Consider the following 19,540-nt stretch of genomic DNA (forward strand, 5'->3'; position numbering starts at 1 on the left):
CCAACCAGCCAAGCAACCATCCAACCAGCCAACCAGCCAAGCAACCATCCAAACAACCAGCCAAGCAACCATCCAAACAACCAGCCAAGCAACCAGCCAACCAGCCAATAAGAGGTAGTGACACTAGCTGCGGAGTTACATCAGGGCTCATGAATATTCATGATTAATTTTAAGGGTAACTCTTGTTATAAATGAGCATAACATATTTTTTTAGCACTTTATTAAAATATACATTTGTTCACAATTTTTGCACAAAGACCACAAGCCTACTATAAAGACCACAAAGAACAACTGATCATATTAAATCAACACACTTTACTGCACCTTTAGGAGCTGTCTCAATCACACATCATTCTAGTGCACTGAAATCTTTGCTTCCCGAAAATTCCCCACAATGCAGGAGGCGTTTCAATAAGACTAATAAAGTTGCTTATTAATATAATTGTTTAATAATGTAATCTAGTAAGTTAGCAAGTATATACTCATTAATAGCTGACATTTTTATTTAAGTTTATATTGTAACCATCAGTGCCTGTCACACTTTAATCATAGTATGATTAGTTGCAATGCTCATCCTGACCACTAGGGTGGCACGTGTTGGAGACAGACATGCTGTGCAAACAGCAGGTGGGAGTAGAAGGAGAATCAGCCTCTGACCTGTGCAGACCTCATGGTCTCTGTTTGATAACAAACCCTGTCAGAGAAATGAAATGTTTTGCAGCTCAGTGTAAGTTTAGGGTTCATTTCTGCGTTTATCGTGTGTTTTATATCAGCAGTGTCTTTGTAAATTGTGGAATTAGTCATTTATTTGTTTGTTTCTTGTTGTTTTTTTCCATGTGGTGTTCAATTAAATCATCTTCAGTGTCTTCTGTGGTGGATTGTTTGGAGCAACATTGCTGCAGGCTGATGGATGAAGCTTTAAAACAAAGATCTACATCAACAGCAACTTCATCAGAAGAGCATCTTCGTCATCTTCATCATCATCATCATCATCATCATCATCAGGTAAGGCTGCTTCTTATGTATATTGTGCCGACTGTTATTTCTCATGGCTGGTTGAGTTCTACAGACTACCACACATACACACTGAGCTAAAGTTCCTTTTATATTCGCACATTCACACTTTCTCCTTAATGATATCATTTCATTAAAGTATTCTTTACAAATTCTGAAAAGTGAAATCATATTAGCAGCCCATGACTATCAAAATACAACATTGTTCAGTGAATTAAATGTGCTCATGTTGTTTTGAAATCGTTCATACATGCAATTTCAGACCCAATATTCAAAGCAGAGTGGTTAACAGTATAGAGAACGTTACAATGAATGAATGTGCGAGTATAAAACCAACTTTACCCCAATTTCTCTCTCACACACACACAAAGACAGACCTGTTCTCTGTATGCTCTCGTCTGAGACCCTCATAGGAAACAATCACATTTACATGTCCAAAATACTCAATTCTGTGTCATTTATAAGCATGTTTACCCTTCTGTCACGTCAATTTTGGTGAACTTGAGTTTTGGGTGACCTTGAGGTGAAACCAATAGTGTAGATATCTATATAAAATAGATGTAAAACAAAAAAAATCAGTCTGTGGTAAGGAGTGTCAACAATGATAGTAATGTAATGATAGTAATAATGAAAGGAGGGGAACTTGAGTATGTGTGCATTAAAGGTTAAGTTCCAACTGGGATATAAAAACAAGTACACGCACACACACACCAAATTCTAGGACTGTCAGTGGATATGGGATTGTGTGTACGAGACTCTGATGACATTTGCATTATGTACATTTGTAAATGGCTTGAATATGTGGATGGAATGTAGATTGTTGACAGAATGTGATTATTGAAAGTATATGCTACTCTCTGTGTGTGTGTGTGTGTGTGTGTTCATTGTTGCTCTTAGTTGTGTAAATTGCTTCCTTGTCCTCATTTGTAAGTCGCTTTGGATAAAAGCGTCTGCTAAATGACTAAATGTAAATGTAAATGTGTGTGTTTGTTAAACTTTTACATTGCCTACCAGTGTGGTAGGTAAACTAATGATGTTTCAAAATGACAACAAGGTTATTTAGCTTACCCCACAAACTGATTAATTAGCATGGTAAACAATATAGGGAACGTTAAATAAACTACTGTGTGAATATAAAATCATTTTTACCTTAATGTTGCTGGCTTGCCTCGTTGCTTTGTTGGTTGGTTGCTTGCATGCTATGCTGCTTGCTTGCTTGTCTGCTTGGTTGGTTTGTCTGTTGGTTGGTTGGTTGCTTGGTTGACTGGCTGGTTGATTGGTTGGCTTATTATTTAACTTGTTGTAAGTAAAAACTCATTTAATTATGAAAACAAGACATTTTTTGTGGTTGTTTACTTCTCTAGAAAGTGATTCATGATGTTTTTAAAAGAAAAACTAAATAAGAAAAGGCTTTTTTAATTGAGGCATTTTATATAAGTTCTGTGTCCTTGCATGTTATTTGTTTAGTAGTTGTTAGTTACTCTTCTCTTTATTTTTAGGATCTCTGTATAGTATAATAATAATGACAAAAACAAATCTTACACATCCTTCAGAATGCATGCTGTATGTTCATTAAGCAACTGGCAGCGCTTTCAGTAGAATATTTGGGACCGTACAGTAAAAGTAATCTCAAATCAAAACATGAATGTACTCCGGGAGCAGTATATTACAGTTTGGAGAGTTTTGTAGAGTCACTCTTTAGTGTATATTGAGGCTTTCATTGTTCTGTTGGGTCGTTTTCATCCATTCAGGGCTCATTTTCAGTCTTAATTTGGCCATTACTTTCTCTGTTTCAGCAAATGGAATGATTTCTGCTGACAAACCTTATTTGACACATATTTTGGGAAAATGTTTTAAATTTTTTTCATAATACACAATACACTCTGGGCAAGCTGACTCCCCTGTGGTTAAGTTGGTGCTGTTTTTTCCTCCATTGACCTCCATTATAATGATATTTATTGATTGCAAAGCCATGACAGCATATAATCATGCTTTCTTGATTGTTGCTGGTTTTCCCTGTTGAGAAGAGGGACAATATGTCATTTTACTGCTATGCTTTACTGCTAATTACCGTTTTAATCCTTTATTTGTTTTATTGTTCATGGAAACAAAAATGTGTAGTCTTTCTGTGTATTACCTGCACCAAAATATTCCAACTTAATGCATCAGCAAAAGCCCAAATGTGCAATGCAGTAAACTTTTGACAGCTCCAGGAGTTTTCCTCCGTCTGTCAGTTGAGTCAAACCCTGCATTATACTGAAGCAAAAAGTTAAGAACAATTCAACACACTTAAGTTCTTCTCTGTATATACAATATTAGTCACATGACACCAACACTAACCATTATATATATATATATATATATATATATATATATATATATATATATATATATATATATATATATATATATATATATATATATATATAAAATCTGTAGGTTTTTCCCAAAGGGACCAAGGATTATACATTGATAGATTGCACAATGGTGATGGTGAACTTACATACTCACAGAGTTTGAACATGAGGTTATTTATTCAAAATATATTTGAGGATTGAAATTAAATTGAGGTGCATTATTTTAGAGGTGGGTATTTTTTGATTGGTGAATACAGAAATTTAAGACAACAGAAAGGTTTAAACTCTTTGTTAATTAAAATATTAGTAATAAAAGCATTTTTGTAGTGTTGAAACTATGTTACTGTGTTTTTTTATTTATTATATTTATTTATTTATTTATTTATTTAATTCAGTTTGTTGAACTTTTGAACTGATCCCAGAGTCATGTTCCCATAATAGGGCGTGCATGATGATTTAGCTTTTGAATGGTTGCATTTGATTAATTTATGCCCTACACTGCAAAAAAAAAAAATAAAAATAAAAAATAATATATATATATATATATATATATATATATATATATATGTATTATGTCTTATTTCTAGTCCAAATATCTAAAACTTCTCAAATCAAAAAACATTTTCTAGACAAGTAAAAATATTGTGTTGTTTTAAGAAATAATGAGTCAAAATTAATAGGGGAACAAAAATATGATGAAAGGATTTTTCTAGAAAATGCTTCTTGATTTAAAAAGTTTTAGATATTTGGACTAGAAACAAGACAAGAAAACTAAGTAAGAAAAGCAGTTTTATAGTGTTGAAGGTGTGTTGTTTATTTTTTATTTATTTATTTATTTATTTATTCCAGTTTGTTGAGCGTTTAAACTGATCTCAGAGCAATGTTTCCCTAATAGGACGTGCATGATGATTGTAGCTTTTGAATGATTGCATTTGCACTTGCATAACTTAATTAATACATGATCTACACTGCAAACAGAAATGTATTTATATGTTCTTACTTAGATTTCTTGTTTTCTTTCTAGTCCAAACATCTAAAAAAAAATTTAATCAAAGAAGCATTTTCTAGAGATGCGAAACATCGTCTTATTATGCCAAAATGAAATGTGTTTTTCTTAAAACATGCTAAATATTCTGCCAATAGGGTGAGTGAAATAATCTTGTTTTTCCTTTTGACATATCATTATTTTTCTCACATTGGCAGATTATTTTGCTTGTTTTAAGGAAAAACTCACTTCATTTTGACTCAATATTTCTGAAAACAAGACAATGTTTTTATTTCTCCAGGAAAAGTTTCTCGATATAAGAACTTGTAGATATTTGGACTAGAAACAAGTCGAAAGCTCAGTGTTGCAGTGTGTTTTTTTATTTAATCCTCTTTGTTGAACTATTTAACTGATCTCAGAGCCATGTTTCCCTGAAAACACTTGCATGATGATTGCATCTTTTGATTAATTGCATTTGCGATTGTATAATTTGATTAATGCATGCTCTACACTGCAAAACAATATATTCTTACTCAGATTTCTTGTCTTGTTTCTTCTCCAAATATCTTAAAACCCTTAAACCAAGAAGCATTTTCTATTTTGCCAATAGGGTAAGAAAATGATCTTGTTTTTCCTTTTGACATGAGATTATTATTCTAACCCCATTGGCAGATTATTCTGCTTGTTTTAAGGAAAAACTCACTTCATTATGACAGTACTTCTAGTTGTCCAGAAAATGTTTCTCGATGTAAGAATGTTTTTGATATTTGTACTAAGAACAAGTCGAAAGCTCAGTGTTGTGGCATGTTACTGAGCATTTTATTAATATAATCCACATTATTGAATATTTAAACTGATCTCAGAGCCGTGTTCCCTGAAAAGACGTGCATGATGATGCATGTGCGATTGTATAATTTGATTAAAACATGTCTTAATACATGCATACGAACATACACACAGTACTTGAAAGGTTTCCCCCCAGATATCTGAGGCAGCACATGCCCTTTCTTCCTCTTCTCTGTTCTCGGTGCTGGTGAAGTCCTCATAGAGGGCCAGTCGTTTGTAATCAAGACTCTGATTGTTCTCCAGTTTGTTTGTGGGGTTTCTCTACAGGGAGAACTGCACCGAGAGAAACTATTTCATCAACAAAGAGTCGTCTCAAATCAAAACATGAATGGACTCCGGGAGCAGTATATTACAGTTTGGAGAGTTTTGGAGAGTCACTATTTAGTGTATGTAGTGACTTTCATTGTTCTGTTGGGTCGTTTTTATACACTCTGAGCTGATTTTGAGGCTGTATTTGGACACATCTTTCTCTGTGCTTTAGTAAATGGATTGATTTTTGGTGGCAAATCTTATTTTGATGCATATTTTGTGAAAACGCTTTGAAGTTTTTCATAAACTCAATACACAATACACTGAGCCAAATGACTCTCCTTTGGTTATGCTGGTGCTGTTTTTGACCCCATTGACCTCCATTATAATGATATTTATTGATTGCTAAGTCATGACAGCATATAATCATGCATTCTTGATTGTTGTTGGTTTTCCCTGTTCAGATGTTTGTAATTTTGACTGCTATCTGTAATCATGCTTCATGCATTACCTAAACCAGGGGTGTCCAAACTCAGTCCTGGAGGGCCGGTGTCCTAGAGAGTTTAGCTCAAACCCTAATTAGACGCACCTGAACCAGCTATTCAAGCTCTTACCAGGGCTGTTTCTGAATTCCAAGAACGCAGAGAACAGACTTGTGTTCTTGTGGAGATCGGTCTTGACAGGTGAAGAACTCTGGAGACCACGAGAAGAGAGAACGCATGCTGTGAGAAATGAGATGCTGCGTTCCTCCTGATGGTCACATGACCTTCACGTGTTTTTAATGGTAAATAATGTAAACATTACAGCATTCATATGATTTATTGTTTTTCCTCTTTTCAGTATATATACTCAACATAAAAACTTTACAAATATACATTGTACAATATAAAGAAAATAGATTTTAATAGGAATTTCAGCAAACAAACACCCTTAATGTGTTTATTCTTTTATTAAGATGTCCGTGGTGATGTTTATATTCACCGTCTCATTTAGGGAAGCTCCTGAGGTAAATGCTGTGCTTCCCATCTCCAGTCAAAATGACTTCTGGGACTTCTAGAGCGAGATCGGTGCTGAAGTCTGCATCGGTCGTCCTCGATTTCAAGAACACATCCGAGAAGTTTCACGCGTCCTTCATACTTGCGATCTTGAGTATTGAAACTGAACTTTGGCAGCTGATGATGACGTTACACGAGAACACGAGGATGCAAGACCGCTGAAGAACGCATATTGAGAAACAGCCCATATATTCTAGAACAGGGCTGTCCAAACTCAGTCCTGGAGGGCCGGTGTCCTGCAAAATTTAGTTTCAGCCCCAATCGGACACACCTGGGCTAGGTAATCAAACTCTTACTAGGCTTTCTAGAAACATCCTCGCAGGCATGTTGAGGTGAGTAAGACCTTAAATCTGCAGGACACCGGCCCCCGAGACCGACTTTGGACACCCCTGTTCTTGAATCTTCCTGACATGTGTGTTGAAGCAAGTCGGAGCTGAGCTCGGCAGGACCCTGGCCCTCCAGGACCGAGTTTGAGCACTCCTGACCTAAACCTAGTCCTGGGCGTTCACTGTTCTAACATTACCCCTGGGATAACATTCTTATTTGCGTATTGGCGCTGTCACCGTTCAAATGAGGCTTTTTTTGTGCATCTTGGTGGTTATTTAAACAAAAAACAGTTGCATGACTCATTTTGAGCCTCATGAGACACGCGGAAATGCAAGAAAACAAAGACCAAAGTACAAAAGTAAGAAAACAAGGAGCAAAGTGTGTCATCTTACCGTCTCCTTCACTCCAGCTCATATGCTTTCCATCTTTTGACATGTCTTGCCTATCTCTCAGCTAAAATGCTTACTATTCTGAGCAGGGTTTCATAAAGCTCTGCTAACATCTCTTTTAAAGAGCATGTTTAGATGCATAATAACCCATGCTGAAGCCTTTAAGAGTGCTTGAGAACATGCACAAATCATATATCGCTGCTTTCTGCTGTCTGCTTTCTGAATGAGAGCGTTTTCCATCTTTGCATATGAATTTTCTGCATCATGAGAGTGCATTGAAGCACAGGAGGCATGACTGTGAGTGAGGATTGTGTGGTGAACATGTATTTTTCATAACATTTGGAATAATAATGTATGGCTGTTGTTTACATCTTTAATCAGTAGTGCACTTCTTTTATAGTGTGTTGTACGTTGCAGTATGTATTGTAATTGATTATCAGTGCACAGAGTTGTATAGTTTAACCTTTAAAGGAAAATTAAATCAGCCCATAATGTATCCCCGGTGTATTTGACTTTCTTCTGTCAGATGAACACAGTCTGAGTAGTTTAGAGTTTTATCCTGGCTTTAGACATGGTAATATTGTAGTGACTTTTATTTTGAAGCTTTTAAAAGACCATAATCAAACTAACACATACGCCACCTGCTGGTTAATATCCACTTTACAAGACATCCCAGCAGGCACCGGACGTCACATAGATGTAAAATTGACATTGGACTTGCAATTTTGGCTGTGTATGAAGAGGGTTGACGATCTCTCTATCCATCTCTCCACCCATCCATCCATTGATCCACTTATCCTTCTATCGATCATTCTATCGTTCTGTCTATCAGTCTATCTATCTGTCTATCTGTACATTTATTGTTATATCTATTGTTCTATCAATCTGTTCGTCTGTCTATCTATCTATCTATCTATCTATCTATCTATCTATCTATCTATCTATCTATCTATCTATCTATCTATCTATCTATCTATCTATCTATCTATCTATCTATCTATCTATCTATCTATCTATCTATCTATCTATCTATCTATCTATCTATCTATCTATATATCTGTCGGTCTGTCGGTCTGTCTGTCTGTCTGTCTGTCAGTCTGTCGGTCTGTCTGTCTGTCTGTCTGTCTGTCCGTCCGTCCGTCCGTCCGTCCGTCTGTTTTTCTATCTATCTATCTATCTATCTATCTATCTATCTATCTATCTATCTATCTATCTATCTATCTATCTATCTATCTATCTATCTATCTATCTATCTATCTATATATCTGTCTGTCTGTCTGTCTGTCTGTCTGTCTGTCTGTCTGTCTGTCTGTCTGTCTATCTATCTGTCTGTCTGTCTGTCTGTCTCTCTATTTATCTATCTATCTATCTATCTGTCTGTCTGTCTGTCTGTCTGTCTGTCTGTCTGTCTGTCTGTCTATCTATCTATCTGTCTGTCTGTCTGTCTGTCTCTCTATTTATCTATCTATCTATCTGTCTATCCATCCATCTATCGTTCTATCTATCCATCCCGTCCGTCAAAATCAAGCCCTTATTAAAAGTCTCCAGTTTAATGTATACAACACTACATTAACAGGCAGATGAGGGAAACTGCATCTTTTCAGATTCATAGACTGTTTAAGTACACCGAGCGTCTCCTTTTCCCAAACAGGCTCTGAATGTTATGGATTAGTTGAAGGCTCGATGCTCAAATTAAATTCCTGATTTGACGTCGGTGCACTTCTTAATGATCACGGCCTGTGGAGCTCCAGCACTGTACTTTACATCCTCAATCAATACTACGGACCTCCAGCGGGCAGTGAATATTTCCTTTATAGATTTCCCTGTCATGTCCTCAAAACAAATAATTGCGCAAACAACATCTATTTAGAGCAAGGTCTTCCGAGAAGGTCTACTGCGGGATCGGCTGTGTTCAGGTAAGCGGAGAAGAATGATTCTGCTCTCCTTGATAACAGCAGCGTGTATAAAGTATCCCAGAGGATGGACTGTTGCGCTGAGATCTCATCAGTATTCACAGTTGTTCGCACATGAAGTGTGTTTTCAGAGCATTTGCATCTCTATAGGCTTGGAGAGACGCTAATAAGTGCTCTATCAACACATTGACAGTTTTATACAAGTTTTGGAGATTGAGGATGAAGACTCCTTTGAGGATCATGGTCATGTGTTGCTAGTGATGGGTTATGATTGATTGAACTTTTTATTTTTATTAGACTTTTTCACAGTTTCATAAAGTTGTGCACTTTAGAATTCAGCCCGATTGATTGATAAACATCACATCACATTTTGGTGTGACATTACTTGTGGTAAATTTTATAGCTTCTTTTAGATGTCAAATTCACGAGAGGGCGCTGTCTGCATTTTTGATGATGTAAAAAACGTTGCTCTGGATACATTTTGTTGTATTTTTAAGATATCAAATCCACTAGAGGGCGCTTTCTAAAGTTTTGCAAAACATAAAATGTTTTGTTGCACGATTCACGTGTTAAATCCGCTAGAGGGCGCTGTACATTTGTGCAAATCTGAAATGCATTAATAAGGGAACATTTTCTTGTATGTATTAGATGACCAGTTCACTAGAGGGCACTGTCTGTATTTTTGATAACCTAAAGTGCATTGCTCTGGAGACATTTTATTGCAATTTCAGATGTCAAATCCACTAGAGAGCGCTGTCTACATTTTTTTTCATAATGTAAAATATGTTTTGTTGCATGTTTGAGATGTTTAATCCAGTAGAGGGCGCTGTGCATTTTTGCAAATCTGAAATGCATTAGTAAGGGTACATTTGCTAGTACATTTCAGATGACTAATTCACTAGGGGGCGCTGTCTGTATTTTTAAGAGTCTAAAATAAGTTGCACCGCATGCATTTTGTTGCATTTTCAGATATCAAATCCACTAGAGAGTGCTGTCTACATTTAAAAAAAAAATGTAAAATGTGTTTTGTTGCATGTTTGAGATGTTAAATCCAGTAGAGGGCGCTGTGCATTTTTGCAAATCTGAAATGCATTAGTAAGGGGATATTTGCTAGTACGTTTTAGATGACTAATTCATTAGAGGGCGCTGTCAGTGTTTTTGATAATGTAAAATACGTTGCTCTGGGTACATTTTGGTAAATCGAATTCATGGCCGGCCAGAAGTGCGATATGCACATTAATATAGCAGCATTTATTTTATTACACTGTATAACAATAATTCATAATTTTACAGTACTGTGACGGTTGGGTTTAGGATTGGGGTGGGGGTAGGCAAAAAAAAAACATTTATTGGGTAATTTAATAGATAACATAAATAATACTCGGCACAACTACTGTTTTTACAGTTTTGCGACGGTTGGGTTTAGGGCTGGGGTGGGGGTAGACATTAAAAAATACAATAAATGTAAAATTTAATAAATAATATAAATAATTCTCTTTAACTTCCTGGCGCAACCTTATCCGATCTAGCAGCAACCGTACATTTTGTTGCATTTTCACTTGCTAAATGTAAAAGGTTCTTCTTTGATTGTTTTGTTGTACGTTTCAGTTGACTAATCCACTAGAGGGCGCTGTCTATGTTTCATAAATTTTGAATTCTTGATAATAATTAATCATATTATTATAATTATTAATAATAATAATATTATTTGTAAAAAATTACAATGCAAGGGTTATAAATTATGATGTAATATCTTGTAAGTTATACGTTATAGAAATTGCACATTACATCCATGCGATCTGTGCATCCGCTATACTTCTAAAGTGATTTAAGGTTAAATGGAGCACTATGTTAGTCTGCATAATGATATTTTCTGTGACTCTGAAAAATGATTCTCCAGCTCTGCATGTGAAATGAAACAAAAGCCAACGAGATTGACAGAAAGAGTAAACACAGCATGTTTGACCACGATAAACTTGCTGAGATTTCTAGCGTTCACAGCCAGGATTCAGGTTGTTTGTGGAGTCTGCTAGTGTGTGTGTGTGTGTGTGTGTGTGTGTGTGTGTGTGTGTGTGTGTGTGTTTGTGTGTGTGTTTGTGTGTGTGTGTATACTATAGAATACACAATAGTTTTGAATAGGGGAAAAATGCAAAGTCTAAATAAAACTCAAAAGCAGGAATAAACTGTGAAAAAATAAAACAACTGCTCATTTACAGATCTTTTTTACAGTGTGATTGATGTTTTTATTATTATCTTTATTTTATTCATGTATTTCAGCTGAACTTTGAGACCTTGATCTTTCCTCCAACTTATTTTGATTATGAAAAGTTTGAAAAAGTGACTTTTATTGGCATTTTTAATAGTCTGCAGTGGTATATTGTCTGGGTTGGTGTTGTATATTGTGCTACAGAAACCTTGTAATAATCTGCAGCACATGTTCTGTTATTTTTATAGGTGGACATAGATTTTTTTATTTATCTAGATTAATCTTGGAAGTATCTAGATTAATCTTGATTAAAATAGCTGCTTTGAATTCTTCCAATGGCATTCAGAATATGTGTACTACCAAAATAATGACTAAAAGTAAGTATTTGAGGACGGGTGATGCATTAGACCAGGGGCTCATCTCTAGTTTCCAAAATGTATCAGAAACTGCTTGAGAAACTAAACTCAATTTAGCTCACCTTGTTCGCCAACACTAGAAGAACATGCAAACTCCACACAGAAACACCAACTGACCCAGCCGGGACTCGACCAGTGCTGACCATGCTGCCTGCACTGAAATTGGATTTCTCTGTTTTTAAGGTAAGTGATTGCAAACAATTGATCTGGGCTGAATTGAAACAAATGAAATGTAGTCATGTTCAACTTCATTTGTTTATATCCAGCCCACTTTAATTGTTTGCAACCCCTTACATTAAATAATGTAAAAAACAGTTAGTAAATCCAACGACTGCTTCTCTTTTTTCAGTGTGATAAGCACGTGCTCCTGACCTGACGTTTTGTCAGCAACTCTCTATTAGTCTGAACTTTAAAAAAACACAAGGGTAAGCTTTATTGCTTTTAGATTTAGTCCTGCAGCACAAAGCATCTCGGTTCAGAAGGTTTGGAACTGGCACAAAATCACCTTTTCTTGAGCTATTGTTGTTTGTGCCCTTTATCCAGCGCAGTTAATACAATTGAACATTGGTTTACAGCAGAGATGATCTCCCTTAGAGAGGAAGGAAAATTGCTTCTTGACAATACATACGGCACACTCTTCAGATCATTAGTGTGAGGTGATGCATGGAGCCGGAATCCTGGCACGCACAGATTAACCTCACTGTTTTTAACACAACCGTCTCAAAGCGCTCGCTCGCACAGCATTGATTTGTCTTTCCTGAGTGCTTCTGTGCCTGTGTGGCTCAGTTTGTGTGTGGCAAAGAAGAAGAAGAGGATTTCACTATTAGCTGGTCACAATAAGCATAGCCATCAAGCTGTTTTAATGATGCTTCAATGAGAAAATGGGGAAAATGTAGACTGCCATTTCAAAATGTGATGCTAGAACTGATATATGATCATGCATATTAAATACTCTGGTAACTTAAAATGGGTTGTTCCTAATACTGTCATGACATCTTGATCAACATATACACTTGTTTAAGATGTCTTAGCGACACGTTTGACATTATAAAGAGAAGATTCACTACATAAAAACTAAAACTCATCATATCAACATCACTTCCACCTGGGCCGGAGTGGGACTCCTTTTCAGCCCTGGGGCCTCATGTACGAAGACTTGCGTGGAAATCTTACTAAAACATTGCGTACGCACAAAGCTGTAAATGTGCGTACGCAGAAAAAAATTCAGATGTATGAAACACTGCGTACGCCGAATCTCACGCATATTCTTTTGTACATCTGAATGAACGTGAAACTGAGCGCAACATGCACGAGCACAAAACCCCTCCCTGCCTCCTCCCCCGTATGAATATGCTAATGACTATGCTAATGGCAAAACCCAACGAAAAAGCAACGGCAAAATCAAGCAAAAAGAGAAACTTTGAACAGAATGTGAAATGGAGGTGCTGCTTTCGGAGGTAGACCGGAGAAAAGCGGTGTTATTTGCAAGTTTGTTCTCCGGAATTAACAACAAAAGAAAAAAATAGAGAGGGAGAGTTTAGCTGATACGGTTAACACAGTTGGGTCTGAACATCGCACTGAGTGCATTTAAAAAAGAAATAGTGTGATTTATATCTGTAAAATGTTGCAGTACCCTTAGCAGTCTCAGTGGCGCACCTCATAAGAAACATGTGGTCATGTACTAACACGTTCGAGCTTAAACTCGGCTCGAATCCAGCGTCTGATGAATTCTTTCTTCTTTTTTCCCCCGCTACATATCAGATTTTGCCAACTATTTATCACGAGAAAGACTAGTAGGAATCATCAATAAGTTTGTGCATCATATTTTATTTGCACATTTATTGAATGGAAATGTTTCTGATTCACGCATGCAAATTTATCTTCAGATAGTGTCTTTATAGCAATGTGTGTGCGGTAGATTGCTCAGATTACATTGGGAAAACAGGCGACTGCTGCAAATTGTGCTTTAATGTTTAGCTGGTCAACTGTATGATATGGAAATCTTACATACCTACTATATGAACCCGTCTCATACAGACGCCATTGCAAGGATCAGACACTTTGTAGAGAAGAATTTAACACAACTGCCTCTAGGAGTCGCCAATGGAAATAAAACAGACACGCACAAAAAATGTGCGTACGCCTGCCAGAAAGCTGCCGTGAAGCTGCGCACATTCCCACGTTCAGTTCATTGTTAGTAAATCCAAACGTGAGCGATTCTGAGCGTGAAACCTGGCGTACGCAAAGTTTTTGTGCGTACGCAGCGTTGATACATGAGGCCCCTGGAGTTTCAAACCTTAGACCAGCCCACCTCAGTTCATAGCTGACTAAATTAAAATAAGGTCATTTCCAATTCAGTTTCTAATGACTGTAACAAACAGGACTGGCAAGTATAAAGACCCCTTCACTATACTGCGGTTGTGCGCCCCCTGCTGGCCTCACTAACACCACTGCCACCCTAGTTTTCCCATGTGGTCTCCCATTTAGCTACTGACCAGACTCAGCCCTGCTTAACTAGTGAGTGGCTGCTCTTGGGCTGCAGGGTGATACGGCTGTGGCTATAATATTCATATGGCTGTGAATAATAAGTCTTCATCTGAACATAAAGATTAGATGTTATTATTATTGAAAATCATGCGAATGATTAGAAGATTTGTGCACAAAAATATTTGTAGAGTAATATTTTACCTTAGTAAGAGACCTACGACAACTTTATTTACCAAGCAAGTGCATGTAATTACATTTGCATTGCAAACCTAAATAAAATCCTAAAACCTTAAAGAATAAAAGTGCAGGGTGCAGGGTGATATGGCTGCCTGTGGCACTGCTTTGATTGCAGTATAATGACGCAACATTCTTTCCAATCACAGTTTTCCTCATAAGCATAATAATTGAAAGCAGCCTTGTCTTGGTGTTTGCTATTTGCTCGTTTCTCCAGCATGAATTAGTCTCATGATTATCTTTGAGCACACGAGGTTATGCAATTAAACGGTAGCTGCAAACCCAGGAGGGCTGAGCTTTTCCAGATAACACTGAAAAGCTGCATCTGAAAATCAGTTGAATAAAGCTGAAAAGTGTTTAACAGTGGAGTAGCTGCTATTCCCAGACCAGAGCACAGATTGTGTGTTATGAAGTAGAGTTTAACGGCAGGGTCACTGGAGCTGGCAGCGCAGATCTGCTAAAATAAGGACACCATGTTCACTCTGATAGTTTGTTTCTCTGAAATGGGCATAAGAAAACAATGCATGTTGCTGTTTCATCATCATCATCATCATCATTATTAATATTAGTAGTAGTAGTAGTAGTAGTAGTAGTAATATTATAGTGTACATTATAACAATTTAACTTAATAAAACAAGGTCAATCATGTTAAATGCACTTCGAGACTGAAGCATTGATGTCAGTCAGACTCATTATAGCATTTTCATCCATCCGTCTTTCCATCCTTCAGTACATCCATCCATCTATACATTCATCCAAACATCAGTACATCCGTTCATTCATCCATCCATCCTTCATTACATCATTCCAATCATCTATTCATCCATTCATCAATGCATCCATCTTTCAGTACATCTATCATCCATCCATCCATCCATCCTTCACAGCATCCATCCATTCATCCATCATTACATCTTCCATATTTCAGTACATCTATCCATCCTATCATCTTTCATTACATCCATCCATCTTTCAGTACATTCATCAATCCAACCGTCAGTACATCCATCCATCCATCCATCCATCCATCCTTCAATACATCCATCAATCCATCCTTCATTACATCCATCCATCCTTCAATGCATCCATCAATCCATTCGCCAGTACATCCATCCATCCATCCATCTTTCATTACATCCATACATCCTTAAGTACATCCGTTAATCCATCGGTCAGTACATTCATCCGTGCATCCATCCATCTTTCATTACATCATCCATCCTTCACTACATCTATCCATACATCTTTCATTACATCATCCATTCTTCACTACATCCATCCATTCATCTTTCGTTGCATCATCCATCTTTCATTTCACCCATCCATCCTTCAGTACATCCATCAATCCATCCGTCAGTACATCCATCCATCCATCTTTAATTACATCCATCCATATTTAAGTAAATTCATTCATCGGTACATCTGTCTAACTGTTAGTTGTCCATCAATCCATCCATCCGTCCATTAATTCTTCAGTACATCCATCCATCTGCCCAATCATCCATCAGCACATCCATCCTAATACATCCATCCTTCAGTCCATCCATCCATTCTTTAGTACAACTTTGAGTACATACATATACACCCATCCATCATCCTCCAATACATCCTTTAATACATCCACCCATTCTTCAGTACATCCATCCATCCTTAAGTGCATCCATATTTCATTACATCTATCCATCCATCCATCCATCCATATGTGTCAATGCATCCATCAATAGTAGCTATCCACACATCCTTCTACAGTGTTTATTCCTCCACAAATCTCTCATCTGTCCATCTGTGGATTTTATCATTATCATAATCTGTCCATCAGCATCTCTCCATCCTCTGCTGCGTTATTTATCTGTATGCTGATAATGAAAGCCTGTTCTGAGGTCAGGAAAGGTGACTGTTGTTTGTTCCACACAATCACAGGCTTCAAGAGACACAATTAGACGGAGGTCATCATGAGATGATTATTCTTCATCATTTCTTTACGCTGATTATCTCACATCTCATCGCCCTCTGCAGACCACCGAGTCACAGCCAGTGCTGAGAGTGATTGTTCACAACGTAACCAGTTACTATAATCAATTGAATTACTTAGTTACCTTATTACAGTTACTTATAACGTGCCCGCTTAAATAATATAATTCAACAATTGTCTATAAATCTGATTTGCTGAGTAATTATATTTACTAAACTAAAGAACATATAATAATATAAATATAAAAGTGAAAGGGCTCTTTACCTTCAATTTGTTTTAAATAATTTTGTTAAAAATCTTGACTTAAACTTTCCCAGAGGTGTTTTGCGGCTGGAAGGGCATCCGCTGCGTAAAAACTTGCTGGATAAGTTGGCGGTTCATTCCGCTGTGGCGACCCCAGATTAATAAAGGGACTAAGCCGACAAGAAAATGAATGAATGAATGAATCGTGACTAAAACATATTGTGAAATTAGTCTTCAGCTGAATCGTTACATCCCTAATAATCAGATATTGTGCTTGAACAGAAGCATTAAAAACAGGCAAACTAATAAAACTGGATTGCATTAAATTAAAGAGTACCAACATATTAGTCCTTGCTGGTATTTAGACTGTGTAACTTCTATAGACTATTTCAATGTGCTGATGAAACTGGCCCTTGAGCATTTCATGCTGGTTATATATATATTAACTATTTCATAACTGTAACAAGAGGCAATTCAATCATAACATAATGTTTAAACAGCTGTCATAACATTATTTATTAATATGTGGCTCTTTTTTGGATTTTCGAAAGCTATAGAAATTAAAAACGTAAAACAGGAAATACATTAGGACCATTGTTTTTGTTTACATCCCTCAACATGGTCTATATGAATAGTGTGTGAGTGTGTAAGAGTGTGTAAGTTCTACATGAGGCTGAAAATGGTCACAGCGATGTCTTTAGTGTGTGAAAACACAGGGACGGATTTGCTTTTCTCTGTTGTTCTTTTTGCCCCACATGCTGCGATCTGTCGCTTCGAGTCAGTCTGACACCACTGAATAATGCCAGAATTGCTGTGTGTGTGTGTGTGTGTGTGTGTGTGTGTGTGTGTGTGCGCGTGTGTGTGTGTGTGCATGCGTGTGTGCGTGTGTGTGTGCGTGCGTGTGTGCGTGTGTGCGTGTGTGCGTGTGTGCGTGTGTGCGTGTGTGTGTGTGTGTGTGTGTGTGTGTGTGTGTGTGTGCGTGCGTGCGTGTGTGTTGTGAAAATAAAGATGCACTGGTGAAGTCTTGATGCCGGCTGACAGCTTGTCTGCTCATTGTAATTCATAGGGAGGCGTTACCTTTGGCTGCTTCAGTCAATCACATTTAATCAGATTCACAACATCCTGCATGATACAAATACGCCTCTTATGGATTTATGCTCTCTTTTTTTGCTCCCTTTGTTGAGGAGATGGGCCATTTACTCTCTGTGCCTCTCTCTCTCTCTGTCTGTCTGTCTGTCTGTCTGATTATTTTCTCAATTCAAATGAGTAGTGGCTTGGACAGGGAAACAGTCTTTCATACGTCACCTACACATCGTGATAGCGGATAGAACAGAACCGCATAATAAGCCCTTGCGCTTGAAAGATATAACAGTGTGATTTGTAACTACAGCAGGTCAAATCATTATTAAACTGGTAAGCACACCTGCCAACACCTCCATTTTTCATGGGAGTATCCCGTATTTCAGACCAGTCTCCTGCAAAATTCCCGTTTTTATTTCTTTCTAAAGAAAACTCCGTAATTTCACACACCCCCCCCTTCTTTGGTACAGTCTGTAAACTAAACACCTTTGGGTTGCCAATTTTGGTACAGTACCCGATCAAAGCGGCCGCCCAAAACCTGCTGCATCCTGTTCTCAACCTCACCCCCGAACACCCTCTCCCCTCCGGTCTCCTGGGTTTTCAGAGACAGGTTGGATGATCTCTCTCTTGTATGTTGTAGAGCTGTATTTATACCGATTTGCTGGCATATCAGGAATGTGTGTTGTGTTGGCAGATTGAAATAAGCAAAGTCCACACGTGTTTAGCGTTTTTCCTTATCCCAAACACAACAGCAGTCTGGTAACGTTAGTGGATTTGTTGTTATTTTCAGGGTTAATTATTGTGAAATCTCGATTGCAACAGAGAAATACTGTAGACTGTAACACTGTGAGAAGATATCTCTGTAGATGGATGGCATTTCATGTCACGTTCAGCCTTATAATCTTAAAGTTTGAGCAAAATCAGCAGTTTAGTCATCACTTTAAACAGAATCAGTCAAACACCAGCTCTTAAGAGGCGTTGGTGAATTAGTAACACCTGCTGTTCTGACGTCAGCTGCAGATGTGAATGAATGGCGGAAGAAAGTAGTTCCTCATACAACAGGGTTTTAGACTCTATGTTTGATTTCTTTTTTTATGTACAAGATTTTGCTGTGAACTGTTGTATAAACACAATATCACACTCATAGCAGTGTGCTATGGCTGTATATCAGCACTGGTGGGAGGCACACTGCTACTCGTGTGATATTGCTCATATATATATATATATATATATCACTTATTTTAGTTTGTTAGTAAGAATTAACTTACACAAGGTTTTACACAAAACAAATAATTATTTAAATTTTGTTTTAATAATAATAATAATAATAATATTTTCAATAGTTTAATGTGGCAGTCTCGTTTATTTGCATTATGTATATGCGTGATACACACACACACACACCTTTCAGCACATTTTCTCTATTTTTTTTTATTTATTTTAGTCATTTAATATTTTGTTTTAGTTAATTTAGTACATTAACTCAAAGTAAATAAAATAAATATTTTTTAATAATGAGTATTTTATTAAAACTTAACATTTTCTTTCAGTCTAGTTTATTTGAATTAGTTATATATATATATATATATATATATATATATATATATATATATATATATATATATATATATATATATATTCTAAATGTTGGATTTTTATTTAATTTTTATTTATTTTTTATTTTTAGTTTTTAGTTTTCCTTACATTTTAGTTTTTCTGGCTATACCACTAACTGTACTCAAAAAAAAAAAAAACTTACATTACTTA

The 19,540-nt window shown here is 36.8% G+C and overlaps 1 protein-coding gene across 2 annotated transcripts in view; it reads left to right on the plus strand.

The window, feature by feature from the left end:
* Window positions 1-572: 572 nt before the first annotated feature.
* LOC141380799 (uncharacterized) overlaps window positions 573-19,540 on the plus strand; it is a 146,788-nt gene continuing 127,820 nt past the window's right edge. The window contains exons 1-2 of one of the 2 annotated variants that reach the window (XR_012399638.1): window positions 573-727; window positions 863-1,005. The gene's annotated coding sequence lies outside the window, so the exon portion shown is untranslated. The remainder of the gene's footprint in view (window positions 728-862; window positions 1,006-19,540) is intronic. The other variant, XM_073941352.1, reaches the window with a different exon arrangement.

The sequence above is a fragment of the Danio rerio genome, chromosome 24 (assembly GCF_049306965.1).
Source record: "Danio rerio strain Tuebingen ecotype United States chromosome 24, GRCz12tu, whole genome shotgun sequence".
Classification (NCBI taxonomy): domain Eukaryota; kingdom Metazoa; phylum Chordata; class Actinopteri; order Cypriniformes; family Danionidae; genus Danio; species Danio rerio.